Raw genomic sequence first — 22636 nt, 5'->3', positions numbered from 1 at the left:
TGCAGGGACTGTGAAGTCAGAGATAGTGAGAAGGCTGGAGAGAGGAGCTGGTCAGTGAGCTTGAGGCATGGTACCGTTTGGATAGATGTCTCAGTTCTTGATTTTGGGCTGAGGGCAGGAATGAACAGGTATTCCTTGTAAATATTTGTCTTGGGAGCTTGGAATAGAATTTAATAATTCTGACTCTGAGGAGCATAAGTGATTGTAATGTAGCCAGTCCCTTGTGGTGGTTAGTAAAAAAGCTTGTTATGATCACTCACGCTTGTTATGAACGCTCACCAGCAGGGGGTTTAAAGGGACAGTCAGTAGAAAGTAATGGAGTATGGGAAAATTTGGGCAGTTGTGTTTTCTGTTGTTACTGATTGGTTTTGATCTGTTTGATTGGTTTATGTTTCTAAACTAGATCCTTCTGTTTTGAGGAAAAAATAAATAAGGTATCTTTGTTTTGTTGTTGTTGTATGATGGGATGAGTTTGCAATGTAAATTATATGGCTTAACGGTAATTTCATTTTTCTTGGTAATTTTTCTGTCTTTACCTGCTTACTTAAGGATAAATATGTTTTAGAAACTACCAACTTGATAGAAAATACAGCACATGAAAAGCAGACTGACAAAGCAGAAATTTCTCATCAGGAAGCCCTAGCAGAAAATGAGGAATCCCACAGTGCTGACAAGCAGTTAAGTCTAAAGCCGTGGGAAGAAAGATACAAAAAATGTGGATTGAAAAAGAGAAAATGGAGTTGAAAAGAAATTTTACAAACATTACAGCAGAACTGAAGCAGCTGTTTGGTGAAATTAATGAATCTGAGAAAGCTCCATCCCTTGTGGCAGAAGTGTCAGAAGATGACCTCATTGAAGAATTGAAAAGTCTTTGTGTTTCGTCTTGTGTGACAGAATCAAGTGATAAGTTAGAAAGTAAAGGTGAATTTGGAGATGTGAAACTTAATGTAGACCTAAAAGAACCCAAACCTGAAATAGTTATTCTGAGTCTCTGTGTCCTTCCTGATCACAGTAACTTAAATGCGAGCATGGAAAATACCTGGAGAATACCAGATGAAGAAGGCTGCACTAATTACACAGATAATACAAAAGTACATCTATCAAAATCAGAGGAAATGGAAGAGAATGAGAATGGGATTAGTAGAGATGTAGAGGGAAGTCCTGAGTATTCCCTGAGACATTGTTTAAAAACAAATATTTGGGATGACATTTCTAATAATCTTCCTAATATAAGACCTGTTTCCACAAATGGTGAAAGTACACTTGGCTTTATAAGTGAGAAAAAAATTGGCAAGGACATCTGTCTTAGTGACAGTGTTCCCAGAGACTGCCTTATCAAAAACAAGGAAATAGGAGAAACAGAAATCGAAAATCTTTTCCCGCATACTCAGCAACCTTGTGGCATGCTGAAAAGAAATCTGGATGAAGAACTAAAACAAGATGTGGAAAGATTTAAGAGTAAGGTAGGAATGCTGCAAATGGTATTCCTGGCTTTGGAAAAAGAGAAGGTAGAGCTACAAAAAGAGGTAGAAGTTCACCTGCTTTTCCTTATTCTTTAGTCTTTCTCAGTATCTGTGGTCCTGTTCATGTTAGCTATTGATCATTAAAAGAAGGTGCTTTGTGCAAATTGGTTTTTTTGTCTTAAGAGAAGAACGTTACTCATAAATAAGGAAAGCAGTGGAGAACTGTGCTTTTCCCCATAATGTAATCAGAAGGTTTTGAGAAAGCAAAGTGTATTGTTTCAGTTTGACAATAGGTGGCAGTCATTTCCAGTGTAAGTAGTTATCACCTCATTACCATAAAAAGAAATTCATACAAGTACACCAGTTTTGATTGTCGATCAAGGAATGAAAATAGCTTCTGAACAGGGTCTTGATTTATCTCTTCATTTGCTGTGGTTTGTGCATGGTGTGCCTTCATTGCCTCTCACTAAAATTCCTGATTGCTGTGAAGCTGTTTCTGCTTTTGAGTTCAGTTTGCTTTTTTCCTCATCATTAAGGAAGTACGACATCATACATCCACTCATACTTTGTGTTTCTACAACTACTGTTGTGTAGTCCATCTGATTTCTTATCCATCAGTAATGCTTCTATTGTTTGTTTCCTTAGGGCTGCTTTGCTTTTTTGTTTTTGTTTGATTGTTATACTTCAAATCAAGAGTGAATTCAGAGTATATTTGTTGACTTGGTACATTTTGTAGAGTAATTTTGGGGGAAAATCTTTTTTATTTTACATTATTTTAAAAGTCAAGCTTAGATTATTTGGTCTTGGATCTCCTTTAGAATCAGAAAAATATATGAAGCTTAATTTTCTCTTCATAGGTTGAGAAGGAAAAAAGGAAGCAGAAACATTTCAAAATGCAAGCAGTGGAGAAACAGGAAAGTCTTGATAAATCAAATACACCAGTGGGCAATATTACCCATCAACCAGTAAAAGAAAAGCTTGCTCTAAGGAAGAATGAAAAAATGATAGAAGAAAAACACACAAAGAATTCTTCATCTGAGGAGAGACCAAAATTACTTGAAATGCCAGTAAAAGGGTAAGCTAATAAAATAATCCGTAGAATTAGATTGTTTTAAATCTTGTAATTGAAGCACTTTCCTCGGTATTGAAAGCTATGCTGAGTAGTCCCCTGCTCCCCAAACTGTTTTAAAAGTATATTTTTCAAAGAACTAAATGCACAGTGGAGGTTCAGATTAATTTTGCTGGAGGTAATAGAGGTCTTAATCACAGAATCATAGAATGGCCCAGGTTCAAAAGGACCACAATGATCATCTAGTTTCAACCCCCCTGCTATGTGCAGGGTCACCAACCACCAGACCAGGCTTCCCTGAGAATTTCTTCCTTAACACTGACTCTAATCGTGTCTTTAGAATCTTACCTCCTATGCCTAATAAATTAATCAAGAACGAATTCAAAGCCCTTGCACGTGGGATGGAGGAACCCCTTGTGTACACAGTGAAATGCTCTGGCTGGTGAGCTGATTCGCTGAAAAGCCTCTGGGGGCTTTGGCAGAGATTAAGTGCAACATGAGTCAGAATGATCTTGCAGCTGAGAAGGCCAGCAGCATCCTGGGTTGCAGAGTCAAGAAGCTGAAGGGAGGAGTCCATCCCTACTTAGCATCTAGTTGGTCTGTGTCTGGAGCACTGGGTCCAACTTTTGGCCTCCAAGTACTTGTGTGCATTTCTTTTTATGGCCTTCAAGAGATTGTAGTCAACATGTGTGAGTTCAGTAGAGGCTTTCCAGGCTGATCACAGAGCATGAAACTCTGTGAGAATAAGCTGAGAGAAATGGATGTGCCAGCAGTCTCCCAGTACGTGGAAGGGGATTGTAAGTAAGACAAAGCCGTTCCTGATTTGGCCTGGATTTGATTCTAAACATTTTTCAGAATTCCCAAACATCTGTAAATAGAAGGAATTAATTTTTTCTTCTATGTAAAATCTCAAAACAGTATTAGCTATACATGAGTAAAAGCTGTTCTTTTTGGGAAGCTAAAGACTACATGTAAATCTTTCTCCTTTAGAATAAGCTGCTTCAATACTGATGTTACAGCCAATGTTTTGAACTACTTGTTAGTGGTTGCTGATATTCAAATCTTTTTTTGAACACTATCCTTATCCTTTAATTTATTAAAAGAAATGAAAAGGTTCATCCGCACATGGTAAGCAGTTGTTATAGTCTTAGGGAAGGCTTCTTAAAAGTTTTTGATTTGTCTTAGATAAGTGATGTGATGTTTTATCGGTATTCCTTGCAGTCATTATGAATCTGTACTATATAGGTGATGATCAACTTATTAAAAACAGTGTATTTTTGTTAGTAAAAGTTCATGGTTTACTGTTCATGTTTACCTATGTCGACATGGAAATACATGATGAATTTTGTACATCACTTAAGGGCTTATTTGTCAGTCTTGTGCAGCTCATGTATAAGGTGTCTTCCACCACTAATGGAATGAAATTAGAGTGATGTTAAAAGTTTCAAATTGCAGAAAAACTTCTATATTTGAAAAGGTGTGACATTTCTACAGTTTTAAGTTGTTTCTCCTGGTTCATGATGTGGCATATTTACTTTTTTGTCAGTGCTTTAATTCCTCAAATACTCTCTTTTAAATCCCAGATTTTCTGTGAAACAAGAAGAGGAAAAGAGACATAGAGCTGAAATGCGATATGAAAAAACAAGAAAGCAACTAAAGAGGGAAAAGGATCAATATTCTAGAGAGACAGAGGAAAAACAACAACTTGAGTTTCGTGTAAGGAATTTAGAAACAGAGTTAATAACGCTGAAACAGCTCAAGAAACAGGTATATTAAATATATATCTTCTGTTTTTCTGTTTCTTTCAAACTGATATTTTATGCTAGTATGTTCAACTTGTTGGTGAAAGAGACATTAGGTAATTATCTTGGTGCATTTTGAAGACCATTGTCATGAAACCAGCGTGAACAAACAAGTTCATGATACCTTTTCACATTTTTCAGAATTATAGTTTGGTTTGTGCTTCAGGCAAAGCTTCTCTTTGAGTTATTTTTCCTAATTACTACAGAACTCTGTGCGCGTGTGTGTATATGTATGTCTATATCTATATATCTGTATATATATTATATGTGTGTATATATATATATATATAATGTTTTTATTATTATTGGTTTTTTTCTTCAGAAGGAAATTACAGTTACTGTTTGTAGTATTCTTTCAATTATACTTACATGAATTTAAATTTAGGCCTAAATGTTACTGTTTACCTGATAATCTGTAAATTGCCTCAGTTGCTTACAATCAAGACTGAATCCAGAAAAACTCTCACCTTTATTTTTATTACAAGTTTAGTGGCTTATTTAATGCAATTGAGATGATGATGTTCTCACTGTACACAACCTGCATGAATTCTTCAGTTCTTACATACAGTTTTGAGGGTCTTTTCACTGGCCTTTACCTACTTTTCAGCATTCCTGTCATGGTTCTATGCAGTTTGAAATATACCTCGGAAATTCGGTCTGTTGTATTGTATTTTTCCCCATAAATAGTAAGCCTCAAATTTTCAGAACTTGTATTTGCAAACATATTAAGAACATGTGAAAGTGGTCATTAAGGATCCTCAGTGGCCACGTTGCTCTGGCAGAAGCAGTAAGTAGTTAGCATCACCTCTTTCAGTCTGCCTGGATTTAACAGGGACATCATTGGCATTAGTTTACCTCCTGGTCTGCTGTTCAGCTGGTCAGTCCTCTTCTGTGTCTCACTTCATTAATAGCCTTTGGAAATCTCATACAACTCAATTTATCCAGCAGTATTGCTAGATTTTGGTAAACTGAAAATGGATTGGCACATTTTCTGAAGCATTTCTAAATATTAGTAGAAGAGATGTAGACTTAAGACCTTGCAGTGGGGTAAAGTAAGTGTAGTTATTGTGCTTTTGGAAATCTTAGTCATTTGTTTTGTGCAGTTCTTAGTGTTAGTGCTCATATTGATGAATAGATGTTTTTAAATCTTTGACTGTAAGCATATGAGTGTCCATCTCTGGTTTTAGTATGTATATATAGTTTGTTAGAAAGATAACTTGGGTTTCTACTTAAACTCTGTATGTTTCCAAGAATAGTAGTTCTAGTTTGTTTGTTTTTTTCTTGTGTTATAGAGGGAGATTCATTAAGTATAAAACTTCTATGATGCTGATTTGTGCAAAGGACTCACACTATCCTTATAACTTTCAATTCAGATAAATCTAAAGATGTTTGTTTGCAAACATGGAAAATTGATATGCAGGTCATTCTATGATTTTATGATAAATGACTCTTAATAGAATTAATAGAATGTAAGAATAAAAAGAATGAAATAAGAAGGTATTGCTAATTCTGATTTTGTTCAAGATTCACAAGTTCAACTATATTACTGTAGGTTGAAGAAGAGCGTGATGAAACACAGAGACAGCTCTCTAATGAAAGGAGTGCTAGAGCTCTGCAAGAAGGAATTTTGAGCAACCACCTGTGGAGACAGAAGGAGCTGGAAGAAGAGACAAGAAAAACTATTGGGAAAAATTCAGAGGTAAGCAGTTCCATTCCTAATTAATTTGGTTATACTTCACTGTGCTCATTCTAAAACCTTAAGAAAAATAACCTTTTGTGCCTTTTCGTGGATTATCTACAGTTTATCAATATAACCAAATTTTGTTACTGTTGTCTAAAAACTCTGAATAGCATCATCAATCCCACATAGACCTGAATTGCATGTGGAAGTAGGAAGCCACTGGAAAATAAGACATTGTGTTCCCAGTCTCTTAAACTGCCTGCTGTTCTTCACTGTATAGTTGTTACAATCATTTCTAAGGTTTCTACCCGTGAAATGTCCAGATATCTGGAGATTAACTAGGAAAGAAGCTGGCTGAGGCTGTTTGTGATCCTATTACTTGGCTTTTGAATTCGTTATTATACTGTCATCACTTTCTTGTTTCCATGTCCTTCATCTTTTTGCTTAATAAATTATTTTTATGACAGCCCATGAGTTCTGTTTTGTTTCCTGTTCTCTCCCTCATCCCACTTAGTGATGAGAGTGTGGTGCCTAGCTGCCTGATGGGTTAAACCTGAATTTATTTCCCAACTAACTATTCATTATTGTCCTTTATCACACAGAAATCTGACACTAATGACAGAGAAAAGGATCTGCTACACAGAAATCAGTTACTGCAAGAAGAGATTGCTATGCTAAGACTGGAACTCAATCAAGTAAAACTTAAGCACCAGGAGGATGAAGGAAAATACTTAGAGGAAAATGAGTCTTTGAAAGAAAAGAATGATTCTCTTCAGAAGGAACTTAAACTGAGTGAGGAAACCTTAACACAGACAGTATTTCAGTACAATGGACAGCTGAATTTACTCAAGACGGAATCTGCAATGCTAACTTCCAAGCTTGAACAGAAAAAAGAAAGCAAAGACAGACTGGAAACAGAGATTGAATCATTCTGTTCCCGCTTGAATGCAGTGGTTCAAGATCTCGAACATCATCAGTCATTGAAAAGTGATGCCGAACGAACATTTCAGAGAGAACGTGATGAATGGCTTCGTTTACAAGACAAGCTCCATCGTGAGCTCTCTGAGGTGCGAGAGAGCAACAAGAGCTTGTCTCAGCAGCTGAGTAAAACGGAAAGCAAAGTTAATAGTCTAGAAAACGAGCTTCACCAGTTGGAACAAACACTTCGAGAAAAAACACTGCTTTTAGAAATGACACAAAAAGACTTAAATCAAGCCCAGTGTCAAGCAAAAGAAAATGAGCATGCGTGGCAACTTGAGAAAGATCAAGTCAGTAAATTTATGATAAAGCATGAATCTATGCAGGAACAATTGGCCCAGCTCCAAAGTGAAAACCTTTTACTCCGTCAGCAGCTGGAAGATTTGCAGAACAAGGAGATCATCAAAGAAAAGGTTGTGAATGATGTCCAGGACAGATTTCATGATATGTTCAACAAACTCAGAGCTGACAGTGAAAAGCAGGTTTACCTCATGGAAGAGAGAAACAAGGAATTAAATACCAAGTGTACTGATTTAAAGGAACAAGTCTTTAAATATGAGACTGACAAAGTAGAAAGAGAGGTAAGCTATACAATTAGAATAAATTAAAATGTTTCAATTCATAAAATGATTTTGTATTTCTAAAATGCATCAGGTGTAAGTTTTACACATAGGACCAAATTGTGTTGTTTTGTTGTGGTTCATTGTTTTTTCTCTTAGAATTAAGGAGGACCGGTAAATGACTGAACTGTATAATACAGTCAGTTTAAAGGAGTAAAGTCAAGTTTCATGTTTTTCCTCATGTTTATCTGTTTCCTTAGGGTTTGGTCAGACAGCTGCAGCAGGAGCTTGCTGATGCTCTTAAAAAGCAGTCTATGTCAGAAGCTTCCCTTGTAGTTACTACATGCTACCGCAGTGACCTTGAGGAAGACAAATTGCACTTGCAGAAGGAACTGGACAGGATTAAAGCTAAGGTACAGAGAGGCTGTAACTTACACATAAAATCTGAGGGTGATTTTTCCCTGTTTCTGGTGAAGAAGAGAAAAATAATGTTCTGAGAGCAAGTACCAGAGAGAGCTAAGGAGGTTAGCAGTGATACCCTGTCATAATTCATGAAGCTGGTGAAATCTTTGCCAGCTGGCCTCCTCCTCTGTAGTGAAAGATAAGTGTTACTAGAATCATCAAAAAGCCAACTAGTTTCTTTTGCAAGTAGGAGCCATTCTTCAGCCCCACAGCTAAAGTTCTTCTTGTGGCTCCAGGGTGTTGTAGCAGTGTTCTTTCTTTTCCCAACTTACTTCCCTTTCCTGGTGTCAAACACAATTAAGAATTTATTTGTGGATGGGATGTGTACAAACTACCAACTATCTGAAGCAACATTACACAGGTGCTCTGAATTTACAAATTGTTTTTCTGTGTCTTATAAGGTTGGTTGTAAACACTATAAGGTGGTCTTTATCCCCTTAGTCTTCTCAACTTGCCCCTTGTCATCTGTGATCACAGTCATGCCTGTGCCAAATCAGAGCAGAGAGTTCAAAGTATAAGCAAATGTCCTCCTATCCTAGAAATAAATTCAGGGGTATAGATTTAAAGACAAGTATATGAACTGCATTGTTCTGTGCACTTGGTGTCCATGACTGGGTGGTCTTCGACACGAAGTCATTATGTCTTTAACTGGAGAAGATCTGTATTTGATAAGCTGCTTTGCAAAATGACCTGGTGTCTCAGCAGGTTATCGCTTTTGGTTTGGCCAAGTTTGGTGTCTGATTTCTGAGAAAAAGTAGAAATACTGGACAGCTGAATTTGAGTTTTTCTTTTTTGCTCTCTGTGAGAGTTGTGGGTTTTTTCTGAAACATCTACCATAATAACGTACTAATGAGCTGTGAAATCACTTTAGGAAAAGGATGAGGTTTTTTGGTTAATATTTTCGATAGAATAGCAAACAAGTAATTTCAGGATGTCACAAGTCACTGGGAAGGTAGGATTGGCAGTGTCAATGCTCATAATGGTGTTATAGAAAATCCTTTGTACAGATGGGAGAGGCCAGTGTCACAGATGATGAAATATCATCTGTTATTGTTCATTTGCTAAGAGAAATGAAGGCTTGAATGAATTGGAAACGATTCCAGTACTTTGGATAGGGGGTGTATGTAGATACATGCAATATCCAAATTCTTCAGTGCTCACTGAGCTCTCTATACTGAACCTAACCGGGCTGCTGAGGATTCTCATTGCTACTTTACAGTTACATGACTCTGAAAAACAGCGTATTCAATATGAGCGTTGCATTCAAGATTTGAAGACTGACCTAGATAATAAGGAAAGACAAATATCAGCTTCTAACCAAAAAATGAAAGACCTTCTGTTAGCAGCTTCCAGAAGCAGTTCTACAATAAAGCAGCTGGAAGAACATGTCCAACGGTAAGAAAATAACAGAGTGAAGCAAGGTTTTGCTTTCTGGGATTCTCTGAAAACGTCAGAATTGCCTTGTTGCATCATCAGGGTAAAACATGATTTTAAAAGAAGCTCTTGCTTTAAATAGCATTCTTTCACACCATTCTTTTGCAGTGTGCGCTATTATGGATTTGTCTAATAAGATCTGTGCTTCTCTTTAAGGCTTGAAATGGAAAATGCCAGGGTGGAAGCTGCTGCGCAACACCAGGACAAGAGAACTGAAGCCTCAGTAAGCCAGTCATAAACTTCCCTTTTATTTATTTATTTTTTATTTTTTTATGTGAGCTTCTGAGCCTATTTAGATATTTTTCGTGGGGAAGTTATGTGGTTTTCCTGGGGATCATAGGGGAGCTGAGTCATCTGAGCTGTGGTGTGACTGTAGTGTACTCTGAAAATCCTGATGGTCTATTCTCCAGTTTTGAGAGTTTTCCCATAAGGTAAAGGTTGTGAATCTCCACCTTTCACTGCTGCCATTTCTGTCTTTGCAGTAGTATGAAAATGTTTGTGTTAATCAGCATGATTCTTTTGATGGATAGGACGGACAGTGTCAGCAGGAGGGAGATGTGTGGTTGAGATCTGGGAGGGGAAACCTGGATGTGAGAAATCTATTTCATCTTCAGAGCTTTGTCATAGTTTCCACCTGAGCTCATTAGGTTCTTTTTCCATTTGTGAATATGTGTTGGTACTTTACTGCCCTGCAGGGGGCTGAGGTAAGGAAAGAACAACTAGGTGAAGTAATGCTGTGCAGTCAGTGGCAGGCAGCTGGGAAGTAGCTGGTGTGCATGCATGGCTTAGCATCTTGTGTAACCTTGGAATATTCTTTAATTAGTTTGCTGTTGGAAAATTAAGCTGCTATAGGGAGAATAAGAAGCATCTAGTGGAAGGGAAAAGCTGTTGATTATCAGCACCAGAAAAGTCTGAGTTCTTTTCCAGGTTCCTTTTCTGTCATCTTCTTTTGGTGATATACCAATTAGAAGGTTTTTAGCATTTTTAACACTTCTGTATTTTACCCATACATTGTCACATAGGGAGAACCGACATTTAACATATCCTGTAAAGACACATGAGGAAGTTTTATGAGTTTGTCATATAAGCCTTTAAGCTCAGGTTTTTATGTCCTTCTGTACGTCAGGGATGTCTCTCTTTTTCTTAAAATGTGCTATTCAAAGCATGTAGGCAACTTTCATTCTTAACAAAGGGAACTGAATAAGCAAACTTGTTTACACACAAATGCATCTGTGATGCAAATCTTTGCTCCTTTGTGTAAAAGGATAAGTAACATTGCTGTTCTGAAAACATTTTCTTGCTCTGAGGAGATCTGCAGTTATTTCACAGTCAGTAAATGTAGGGAATTTTAAGTGGTGGGCACAATTATAAATGCAGTCATTTTTGTATCATTATGAAATCTGGAGAATTTTATGAAGAAAACTGTGTGTTAATGTTGTATGTGTGTCTTCTTATCTCCAAATGATGTAACCTCATTTTATCGCATAGAGAGCATTCACTTTTTCCACTAGCATTAAGTGCTATTCTTGATGGTGCTTCTCAAGCCATCTTTTATAAACTCAGTGTAACATTCACTATAGATCCTTAGTGGTGAGAGCTTAGCCCTGCCTCCATTTGAGTTACTAGTTTATAATGCAGTTCATGTGCAGTGTTGTCTCTCTGGTTATCTTGGCATTCCCTTTGTCATTGTTGTTTCCATAGATACAAAATCAGAATATGTTGGCTATGACATCCAGAGGCTCATGCATGATGTGCGAGGAAGATCGAAAGTCGAGAGCCCACCTTGAAGACCATATTGCTAAACTGAGTAGGGAAAATGCTGAGCTTTTAGAAGAAGTGAGCCCAGAAAACAGTCCCTAACACCTAGCCAATACCCAGAGCAATGCTGACATTTTCTTGAGTTCTTACATACTCTGATTTTATATCCCTGCTACTCAGGCCCTGAGTACTATTGTGATTTGGGTGTCATGAAGGAATTGAATAAAAGCCAAGAGAATATCTCGGAGTTGTGCTATCAGAAAGACGGTGTGGTTTGATACCAGTTGAGCACATGGAGCAAGGCAGCAGTTCCTGTGTTCTTTATTTGATTTCCTTCTGGTTATTGTCTGACCCCTTGATTTCCAAGCAGGATTAAAACACCCCTTATTTTCAGTGCAGTGTACGGAGGAACTGCTGCATGTTTTCAGAATAACAGGAGCTTAAAAACCTTGCAGAATAAATAAGGTGCAAATGCAAACTACAGAACTAGTTGCCAGTTCTCCTGTAGTTTGTCTGAAAAAACACCATGAGGAACAGCAACTAAATTAGTAAACACCCACAAATAAGATATGGAAGTAATGACTGAGAAGACACTGGTGAATTCCAGAAAAGCAGACTCTTCCACAAGAGCCTGCTGGTCATTGGAATGAATGCTGTAGAGTGTGCAGTGTTCTCCAGGGCTGTGGCTACCTGTGCAAGCTGACCTATTAGCAGAGGAACTGCGGAAGCTGTTCTCTAGCATCTTTTTTCCAGCTTTTTGGGACAAAGCCCAATAAGGGGGCAGAGGAGCATTTGCTTCAGCAGGGGCGTTAATTGGTATCCCTAGGTCTTGGCCCGCTTGTGTGAAGCCTGAAGTGATTTAAATGTTTACAAGAATCCTGTGCCTCAGTGTTCTGCTGAATGTGGCAAAAGGATGGATATGTGCTATCTGCAGTTGCTATGTGTACTGTCCTGTGCTGAGTGTATCATGTATTTTTGTTTGTTTGTTTTTTGAAAGTGTGAGAATGAAAGAAAGAATGTGAAGAAGCCGATAGAATTGAAACGACCACTTGAAGCATGTCTTGACCAGGAAAGGGAAAGAAATACTGAACTGCAGAAGGAATGTGACAGGTATGGTTCACTAGTACTTGAAAGAGAGCTCATGTAGGTTAGAAGTCAGGCTTTAAGGAACTTGCATGTAAAAGTAGGTGTGTTTAACTCTGAACAAATTCAGATCTCACATCAGTTCTTGCAAGACAGTTCTGGTACATGAGCCTATGATTTTCTGTAGCTGCCATAAGAAGAGCAAATGTAGGCTGCCTTGCACTTCTGGGAGGGAAGTCTTTTTTTCCTCTGTTGAGGTGAAATGTGGACCCTCCAGGTGATCTATTGCATTGAAATGCTGGTTTTTCTTATTAACTTTTGGCCTGTTGAGCATGTTAAAAATGAAGCAAGCCATAGCTATGCTTTTCTTGTACAAGCGTGACAAATAGATACCTAGTTCCTTTGCTTATTTTCTTGACTGATTTGTTGTGCAGGTTCAAGAGCCTTTTGAAGAAAGCTGTGAAAAAACTAAAGATGCATGAAGCCAAAGAAAGAGACTCCCAGTTTAATTTCCAGGGAGAAATGAAGAACAGGTATTCTGAAATGGTGAATGAAGTTGAAAAATCAAGAACAAAGGCAAGTTCTTGTTGTTTCTTTTTGGGTTTTTTGGTGTTGTTTTTTTTTTTTTGTTTGTTTGTTGTTGTTGTTGTTGTTTTGTTTGGGTCATGTTAATTTCTAGAGACTTGTAATATTCTTTTCAGTAGGTATGGAAAAGTTATATTTCTGGGAGAGAAAATTGGCTTCACAGTTGACCTTGGAAACTACTGAAACATCTCATATTTTGTACATATTCTTGCAACCAGACACTGGATTTGACCTAGAGAGAAAATACCTTCCTTTACCACTGCTGTGGAAGCTGCTTTTTGAAGCACTGTTTACAAAGCTTTCAAGAGCAATGGCAGGAGGAGTACTTGTTTCCTGTGCCCAGTTAACTCTGTACTGGAACATTCCCACTGAAGCATGATAGGCATTCTTTCTGCTGTCTGGGTAGAGTGGTTTGATTTCCATCGAGCAGTAGAGCAGTGCACAAAAGAATGGCCCTAGTGCCTTTCAGCACACTCCCGTAAGTGAAATTCTGCTAGTTTGCTACTTGTTGATCTTTTACTTGCTGCAGAACTGAGGAAGGTTGTAAGTCAAGGAACCCTATTGGCAAGAACTTAAAAGTTGTTCTTCCCTTAAAAGATGATCTTGTCTTTCCTTTGACTCGGGTACTGAGTCAGCAGATGACAGTTACAGACTTGATGGTCTTCCCCTTCATAAATTTTCAGAGAATAATTTTACACCCCTCTAAGTTCATTTTATTACTGTCTGTAGGTTACTGAACTTTCTCATCAGCTGGATTTAGAGTGTAAAAAATGCGTCCAACTACAAGGACAAAACCATTATTTGCAAGAACTGCTGGCTCTAAACATGAAAAAACATGAAAAACTAGAGAAGACCAGATGCCAGCTGAAAGAAGAGGTGGCAAACCTGAGACAACATCTGGAGGCTGTCCACAATGTGCACATGATGACTTACAACCAAATGGAACGATACAAGAAAGAAGTGGAAGAGCGAGCTGCACAAGAAATAAATCAAAAACTTCAAGAAGTCAATTTGTTTTTGCAGGTAAGTGAATTTGTTGTGTATGTCTATAGTTTTTATTATGTAACTTCTTTTTGCCATTTCTTGTTCGTACTTTGGTTTTTTGTGTTAGTGCCATACTTCTATATTTCCTGAAGGGAAGTGGAAGAATGGAAAATTGTTTGGCGAAAGTGCTTTTGTGTGTGTAATTTGCCTGCAGGTCCCCAAGCTAATAGCCGTCCCTTGACAGACTTCTGTTTTGCAGTTCTTAGAAGAAGCTATGGCCATCTGGTCATCTTGTTATTGCTGTTCATCACATGAATGCTATAACTTAGAGATGGCTTGGCCATACGTACAGGTTATGTTTTATCATTGTACAGGATAAAATGCTCAGGGAAGAAGTCACTGAAGTTACCGTGGGGCAGAAAGAGTGGGGATGGGATTCTCATAATTTCTTTGTAGAATCCTTTTTGTGTGCCCTGTCCTTCAGCCATAGCATTCTTTTAGTAGCTGCTCCCATAAGTAATATTGCTAAGAGCAGATCTGTCTGGATGAAAACAGTTATTTAACGTGTTGGTTCCAGGGTTTTGCCTTGATTGCTGATAGTAGTGAAAAGGTCCAGTTGACTCAGTTGAGTAAAACTGGGCCCTTTAAATTGGTTATGGGCAACCGTATAGGGAGATGCAGTTCACTTTTTCTTTGCAATGGTTGAAATTGTATTATCTGCTTCAGGTCCAGGCAGCCTCACAAGACAAGATAGAACAAATCAGAGAAAATCATCATGCCTCGCTGAGAGACCAGCTGAAGTGCAGAATAAAAGAGGTTGAATGTGAGTTGGACAAAATAAAAAATACCAAAGACAATATTTTTCAAAACGAATCTATGCTTGCGGAACTGGGAAAATACAAAGAGCTGCATCGTGAAGAAATGAAAATGAGAATAAGGCTAGCAAATAAGCTGGAAAGGTAAGTGCGTGCTTTTTTGGAGTGGTAACAAGACGTGAAGTAGCAGTAGCTTGCATGAAAAACCTTGTACTGTTTCCTCCTAAAATCCTTTTTCTGTGTCTTGTCAGCACTATGGATGTAAGCGTAACCCTCTAAAACCTTTCCCCTTTATTTTTGGAACCACCATCATTTCACTTCAGTGTTCTAGCAGTCACACCACTAGTTATGGCATCACTGGCCCATGTTTGAAGTTGATAGCATTTTAACACATGGCCTTTGGGCCCCTCTCATTTTGGACTTCTAATGCCTTCTCTTTTCAAAAGCTGAATAGTAGTCAAAGACCTGGAAGAAGTGACTCTGCAAAAATATTATCAAAGATAATTCTTTGTGTGTTTTTAAATATTTCAGAACAACCAAGAGACTTGCAGAAGCCAATTGTAAGCTCTTTGAGGAACGCCAAAGAAACAAATCTTTAATTGCGAGCAGCACTGTCAGTGGAGGTCCTCCTGCAAGTCCAGGAAAATATTCAGCTGAACTGGGAAATCTCAGAAACAATTCCGCACTAAACAGAAGCTCCAGCCAAGAGGAATGCTTCCTAGATGCTGCTGGGATTGCATTATTGGCAAGAAAAAAAGTTGAAGTGTACATGGATAAGGTAAGCATTGTGAAATACTCTTCAGTGATGAAGACTTTAGGTCATTAAGATTGTACAGAATTCCTAGAGTGCTCAGACACCAAAAATACTGACATCTAAATGATGAACTATCTAACTGTATATACACATAACTATGTACTTATGTAAGGTTTTTGTGTGTTTTGTTTTGTTTTTTTCTTTTTTTTCAACTAGAGAAAATTTAATAAGCAGCTGCTGTGGCATTGGAAGTTCCCAGCTAAGCTATTTATTAAACTTTACTGTATAGAATGTGCATAAGTGTATGACATACTTGAAATGGATAACTTTGACATCTTTGCTCAGCCCATCAGACATCTCTGGTCAAGCCACGTTGTTTTTTTCCTTACTGATCTTCATTTTTAGTTTCTTTTAGTACATTAATACTAACAAAGACATCCTTTAAAACTAGGATGATGTGAGTATGATTGCTTTGCTTCTTCCTATACAGTCTGCTGTGGGATGCATGCTGTGCCTAGTAAACATTTCTTTTTGTGCTTCCTGCTATGTATTATTACCTGAGAAAACAACAACCTACTCTTCAAGTCTTCACAGCTTTATAATATTTTGCAGCAATTTATACATGATTGCAACTTCTGCAATAGCTTTGAAGTACTTTGCCAGTTGTGCTGCTTAGTACTTGGCCTGTTCACCAGGCTACTTAAAAAGACAAGAGTTTACCTGACTCTGAGCCTTGTCTTTGCTTCAGTTATACCTCAGATTTTTCCAGTAATCTGTTTCCTTCTATTGGGAAAAAAAAAAAACAACAACAAAAAAAAAACACCTCTGTATTGCCATTAAATTCAAACTAAGTGCTGCCTTCTTGGATGGAGGAGATTACAAGTTCTCCTGACAGTAAAGTTCATAATAACTGGAAACTAAGGAACTTTAATTGGAGTTTGCCTCGTGTAGTCATCTTGCACTTTTGTTTTTATTTAAAGCTCTCAGTGCACATTTGGTGTTTTTCAAAGTAAGGGAGGTTATCTGAAGTAGAGTGTGAGCATCTCCTGGGATGAGGAAGCTCGTGTAGATTTTGGCTTTGATTTTGCAAAAGCTTTGATAAAGCTTCAGGGATAAGAAGCTGAAAATACTTTACGCTGCCGTTATTCAAAATGCTGGTATCAATTACTTTGTCCATGCAACTGTTTGAAGAAACAAATTGCACTGATTACAAACAAGAGAAAGAAATGCAGCTCTGAAAAGTGGGTGCAGGAAATAATAGTGACTTCTGCTAGCTGCAACCAGCGTGAGTGCATGGATTCATGAAACCAGTTTTCCTACTGGTAGCATAAGAAAGGGAACACCTACTTCCCATTCCGTCTCTCAGTTTCTGTTTCCTTTCTGATTTTATTTCCTGTCTGCACTCCTGATTTTTAGCAGTCTTATAAATTTCCACTCTTTTGACTTCTGCCTGTTCCTCTTGTTCTTTTACTTGGCACCACCGAGAAATTTCTTGCTCTGTCCTCTTTATGCTGCATCCCACAGTCAGATAATTACACCTGTAGGTGAGACCACAAGCCTTCTGTTCTCCAGGCTTAACAGTCCTGATGCTCTCAGCCTCTCCACGTAAGCCACATGCTCCAAGCACTTAACTGTATTTGCTAATTACATGAGTCTGGAAGCTTTATGCTGTCTGTTTTGACAATTACTTCTATGCGTTAAAGACCTGATGGAAAATAACACAGGAGTCGCAAATATCTTCAAATGTAAATGATCGCATACGGTGTTTGGACTGTGGCCCTTTAAAAGGTCTAATTTCTCCTTATGAAAACTTTGCATTCAGAGTAAATGACAGTAAATAAACATCTCCTGGGAGAGCGAGGGGCAAATGCTCCTTTCTAGCGATCCAAGCTGGTTTCTGTTACTTAATAAAATGTGCAGTGTTATTTATAATGCATGTGTTATTTATAATTCTAGGTACAGAAGGAATTGGAGGAAAAAATCAATAAGGAACTTCAGCAAGGTAATATGCTACTCTGATATCAGTGTTTTTAAGGAAGGTGATGACTGTTCGTAACTTCTATGTAATTATTTTCAAAAGTTGTCAAGATTTGTGCTGTTTGAAGCACAGTGTGGGGCTGTTTTTAACTCTAACTTAGAGAGTTTTAATGGAAAACTTCCTGCTAACCAATATACTCTTCAGAATGTTCTGCAGCTACTTTTGAGAAAAAGCATGGAGAGCAAACCATCTCCCCCGCACAGATACACTTGGCTTAAGTTCAAGTCACCTTTCATCCTCAGGCACAAACATCAAATGTAAAAAAAAAAAAAGCCCAGAAATAAGATTTTTATGGACTTCTGTCACTACTTCTCTTTCTGCATGCATTCATTGCATTCAGCACTTCAAATATACCATATACATTTTCTGGTGTTCTTAATTTTTGCTCGCTCTTTTTCATTGCTTTTTTTTGTACCTGACATGTTGTCATACTTGTCTTTGGATAAAGAAGAATCAGTGGAAAAGATAGCCTTTCTTTAGGTAAAAATCATTCAGCAATATATAGGCAAACACAGCATGAACTGATTGCTTTTAATATGCAGTGTAAAGCCTGTTCTGTAATAAAAGGCCAGGTCTTCAGAGAAGAATTCATACTGTTTCACAATTAGCATTCTGCCAGAGTCACTGCTGCTGTTCCTAGAGTTATTTTGAAGCAGGGAGCCCTTGAGAATCCAGCTGTTGCTTCACAGCTCTTCCAATTTCCCTGAATAGACAGAAACCCATTGCCATGTGCCCATTTGCATATTCAAACATAATTACATGTGTAGTAGGAGCCGTAGTATTTGCTTGGTCTGGGGATCTTGTCTGGAAAAGGCTGATGGATGGAAGTACTGAAAATCCTTTTCTGCTTCCATCGAAGATGTGTTTCCATGAACGAAAGAGGGTTTAGCCAGGGAAAGTTAAGACATCCCTGGCAGTTAAAGTTAAGGCTAAAACTTTCATATATATATATGGGCATGTAATAACAGGATGCGGAGAAATGGCTGTAAACTTGAAAGTAGGTAGATTTAGACTAGATATTAGGAAGAAACTCTTTACTTCCTAATGTAAGGGTGGTGAGACTCTGGAACAGGTTGCTTAGAGATGTTGTGCATAGCCCCCATCTTGCAGGCATTCAGAGCCAGTCCGGATGGGGCTCTGAGGAACCTGGTCTAGAGGGAGCTGTCCCTGCCTATAGAAGGGAGATTGGAACTGGGTGATCTTAAAAGGTCCCTTCCAGCCCAAACCATTCTGTGTTTCTAAAACCTGGAATTTCTTTAACTAGCTTTAAAAATTGTATTGGCTGATCATTGAATGTGAAAAAATGTTTCTTCCTTTATGCCTGTCCTTTTTGATTTGTGTTTTCCTTGGAAGTTTTTAAATATCTCTGTAGAGCGTAGCCTGATCAGTTATCAGTAATGTTTTTACAGTGACTGATTTGACTCAATCTACTGTAAAAGTAACATCGTCAATCTTGTTTCTTTTCTTTCCAGCCACCGCTGAGCTTGAAACTGCTAGAGCTTCTCCAATGAAATCTACTTATGGATCTTCAAAAAATCTCAATGTTGACCAGGATCCCCTTTGCAGAGCGGTACAGGAGTACCGGGATGTTTTAAACCAAAATTACCTGATCTAAATATATTTTTATTTAAAATGTAAAGGGAAAAGTACTGGAGATCATTTGTTTACATAGGAGGTCTGTGACTTCCCATCCTGCAGCTTAGTGTGGAAACATCTTTACTGCGGTTTGAATATAAATTTTAAATATATTAAATAGGTTGACACTCTGCACTTACCTGTTGGTCACCGAGGGGTAGTCAGTTTATTTTGCACTCAGGATAAGAACCATATCTATTTTTAATTACTGTCAGACTGAGTAAGGTTGGTTCTTGAACTTGACGGAACTGTCAAAATGTTTTTGACACATTATTTTGCTCCATGTTTTTTGTTAAAGGTTTTACCAGAAGCATTCCTTTGGTTCTAGTTAACCCTTCCACTGTTTGTGGTAGAGTCTCCAGTGTTATTTTAACGCATAGGAGATTTTGATTGGATTCCTGCCAGCTGTTTCCATCCTGATGCTGTGAATATTTCTGCTGGTTAAGTGGAAGTTTTAGCAGTGATTAAGCTGGAGAAGAATGCACTTTACATTGCTGTCACTTTCACGCACCTAGGGTTTAAAAATACTGTGCGTGTGTAGCAGTGCCAAGAAAGCTTTAATGTGACCTTTTTGATATTTCTGACTTGATATCCTTGTTGGATTTTGCATTAGAATTTGACTCATCTTAAGACATTCACAGTTGGTAGATGAACACATGATGAACCTGAAGCGGTTCATAGTGGGAAGAAGGAAAATCAATGTTTCAACCTTTTGTCCAATTGGTACTGCACCTTTTTATATGAATGTATTTTATGACACTAATATGCTATATTTAATTCCAGATATTTATGTTCCAACTTGGTATTTAATAAACTTTCATATCTGGTACATCTTTGTTTTATTCTGTTGGCCTTCTTGACTTGCTTTCCACCTCATTCCTTGCCTCTATGACTTGCTACAGTCCTCCTCTGCTCACTTCCATCTCTCCTTCTGGTGCCTTCAGTCTGCCCTGAGATCAGACAAGTGGCCAGCATGCATTTGTGTTCTTTTCCTCCTGGGTACTTGAAGCAGTGGGGCAAACAGCTACTATATGTCATAAGGTTTGTCATCATAGAAATTAAGGGGTATATGCTTGAAACAAGTGTGGAGGGTTGTGATTTTAATGGGTGTGCTGAACCACTTTCAGGTCTTCGGTGGTGATTCATTAACAGGAAGCTGAGGGTAAAGTCTCTGTTGTAAACCTGGCCATGCTTGGGAGGGGAATCTTTGGAGCCTTTTCTGCAGGTTGGCCATTCCTTTATGAGATAACTTCTGGTGGCCCTTTGTGCTCTCTCCAGCTGGTACAAGCCAGGAGCCAGGTGGAAGAATATCTCCAGCAGAATCCAGACAGCAAAGCACTCATAGAGTACCTTGCGCTTCTCCATGTTGGTTAAAGCCAGTTCTCCCTCCTCATTTATCAGAGGGAGTGCACTCTCCCAGGTCTGTCACTTCTGCCCAGTGCACCTGTAGGCTCCCTTCTGGTTATTTTTACATCCCTCGCCAAGTTCAGTTCCATCTGTGCCTCAGCCTTCCTGATCCCATGCATGTCCAAACGGCATCCCTGGCCCCTTCCCAGCTACCTGTCCCTGCTTCCACTGCATACAACAAGCATGCAGGGCAGGGCCAACCAAGGAGTCCTATTAAAACTAGTGCCACCAAAAACAGCTGACGAGCCTTGGTAATTGGGACTCCTTGCTGGGAGGCACTGAGGCCCCGAATTTGTCACCAAAAATAACCTCTCCAGAGCAGTTTGCTGTTATCTGGGGGCACATGTCACAGATGTTAAGAAGACTCTACTGCCTCTGATAAAATAGAAGGCTACTACCCACTCAAGGTCTCATTCAAGTAGGGTCCCAGGAGGCTGCAAAAAGGAAATTACAGAACATTAAAAGGGACTTTGCATCCCTTGGGAAGATGTTAAAGGGATCAGGAACACAAGTAGTCTTCTCTGTACTGCTGACTGGGGGCTAAGAAATGAAGAGTGAGAATGGGCCAGGTAAATTACTGGCTCAGGTAATGGTGTCAGATCAAGGTTTTGGTTACTGTGATCTTGGGCAGGCCTTTGAGAGACCAGGTATGTGGACATCAGACAGAATGTGACAGAGCAGGTGGGGCAAAAGCATGCTGGGGAGCAAGCTGGTTGGATTGATTACCAGCGCTTTAAACTAGATTCAGTGCAGGGAGTGGATAGTTCCTTGTGATAGAGAAGGGACAGGGAATGCTGTCATTTAAGGAAACTGCAGGGGAAATCCTCAATTTGTGAGGAGTCTTGTATTTCGATATCATATTTAGTAAAATAAGTTTTTCCTCCTTAGATTGCCGCTGTTTTTATCCCATTCCCCTTTTTCCCCCTCCTTTCTGGGCCCCGGGGGGGGCCCACGGGGTGGCTTCCCCTGTCACGGGCATAGGTAAATCTAAGTAACCCATGACAGATTTTTTTAAAGACTAGTCAAATGCAGCAGTGGGTGTGGAGAAAGAACAAAGAAATCTGTAACGGACTGTGATCAATTATTATAATTTCCATTGCCATCGGACTAGCAGCTGCGCCGAGCCTGGGACCGGACCGAGTTAGAGTTGGGCTGCCGGAGCAGTGAGGCGGAGCGTGTGCGGCCCCTTGGGGTTCGGTGCCTGCGGATATGATATCGAAATACAAGATAACACAATATAATATAATTGAGGCTAACAAATCGAACAAACAGAGAGAGAGAGAGTCCCCGAAAACAGAGAGGCCTACTGTGAACTCTATGCGACACGGCTGGAACGCTTCCCACTCTCCGAGAAGTCCGAGAGAAGGAGGAGGGCACTCCAGCCTGGGAACGAGATTATACAGCGTCCTGGTCCCGTGACTTATCGTTACCCCTGTTGTTCTCTGGGATATGTAGTCTTCTTCTGTGGACTGCACATTCAATAGAAGTATCCATACTTTACATGATGTTATGATGTGGAATACTGAGAGCAAAATTACAAAATTACAAAACCATGACACAATGATGACAAGGAGGTGTGGGGAACAACCACTACTGATGTTTCAGAGAACAAAAATCGTACAGGGACTGCCCTCCTCCTGCCCTCATGTCCCCAGGAGAAACCAACACCGTTTATATAACAGTGCAAGTGGAGGAGTTCATTGTGGAGTGACATTTCTTGGCACCCATTCAGGGCCAGCGTTACTGATGTCAGACTAACAGCAGCAACACATTGTTCAGCACAAGTCCCCGAGTTCCTGGAACGTGCTGCAAGGTCCAGGAAGGAAGATATTACTGCCTGGATAAGGTCAGGATCACAGTGCAGGCAAGTGGCTCTTGGCAGGAGTCTGACTGCTATTGTTTTCACCTTTGATTTCTACCTTCGTCAGCAGAGCTTTTATTTTCTTCAGGGAAGATTCTACTACTGGAAGAAATGTCACAGTTTCTGTAATTGCTGTAAAAATTACTGTAAATAAATAAATAAATAAATAAATAAATCCTTAAAAGAGTATTAGAGGCAAGTGTGGGATTTTCAAGGCAAACACCTGACTCATTACCTTCTGCCACATGTAGTTAAACTAAACCTGGT

At 38.9% G+C, this 22636-nt stretch overlaps 1 pseudogene across 1 annotated transcript in view; it reads left to right on the top strand.

Moving 5' to 3' along the window:
• The window catches only part of LOC146756997 (ankyrin repeat domain-containing protein 26-like), a 41878-nt pseudogene extending 21948 nt beyond the window's left edge, over positions 1–19930 (top strand). Inside the window, exons 12-26 of the transcript XR_014936940.1 lie at positions 550–1526; positions 2321–2538; positions 4116–4299; positions 5887–6033; positions 6618–7574; positions 7814–7966; positions 9235–9410; positions 9606–9672; positions 12205–12317; positions 12725–12866; positions 13605–13898; positions 14586–14818; positions 15206–15452; positions 17385–17430; positions 18939–19930. The product of XR_014936940.1 is annotated as an ankyrin repeat domain-containing protein 26-like (transcript). The remainder of the gene's footprint in view (positions 1–549; positions 1527–2320; positions 2539–4115; positions 4300–5886; positions 6034–6617; positions 7575–7813; positions 7967–9234; positions 9411–9605; positions 9673–12204; positions 12318–12724; positions 12867–13604; positions 13899–14585; positions 14819–15205; positions 15453–17384; positions 17431–18938) is intronic.
• The last annotated feature ends 2706 nt before the right edge of the window (positions 19931–22636 follow it).

This window comes from Coturnix japonica, chromosome 24 (assembly GCF_054131305.1).
Source record: "Coturnix japonica strain WE chromosome 24, WE-NBRP24, whole genome shotgun sequence".
NCBI classification, from domain to species: domain Eukaryota; kingdom Metazoa; phylum Chordata; class Aves; order Galliformes; family Phasianidae; genus Coturnix; species Coturnix japonica.
The sequence above is the reverse complement of the archived record's forward strand: the minus strand, read 5'-3'. Positions and strand labels throughout refer to the sequence as shown.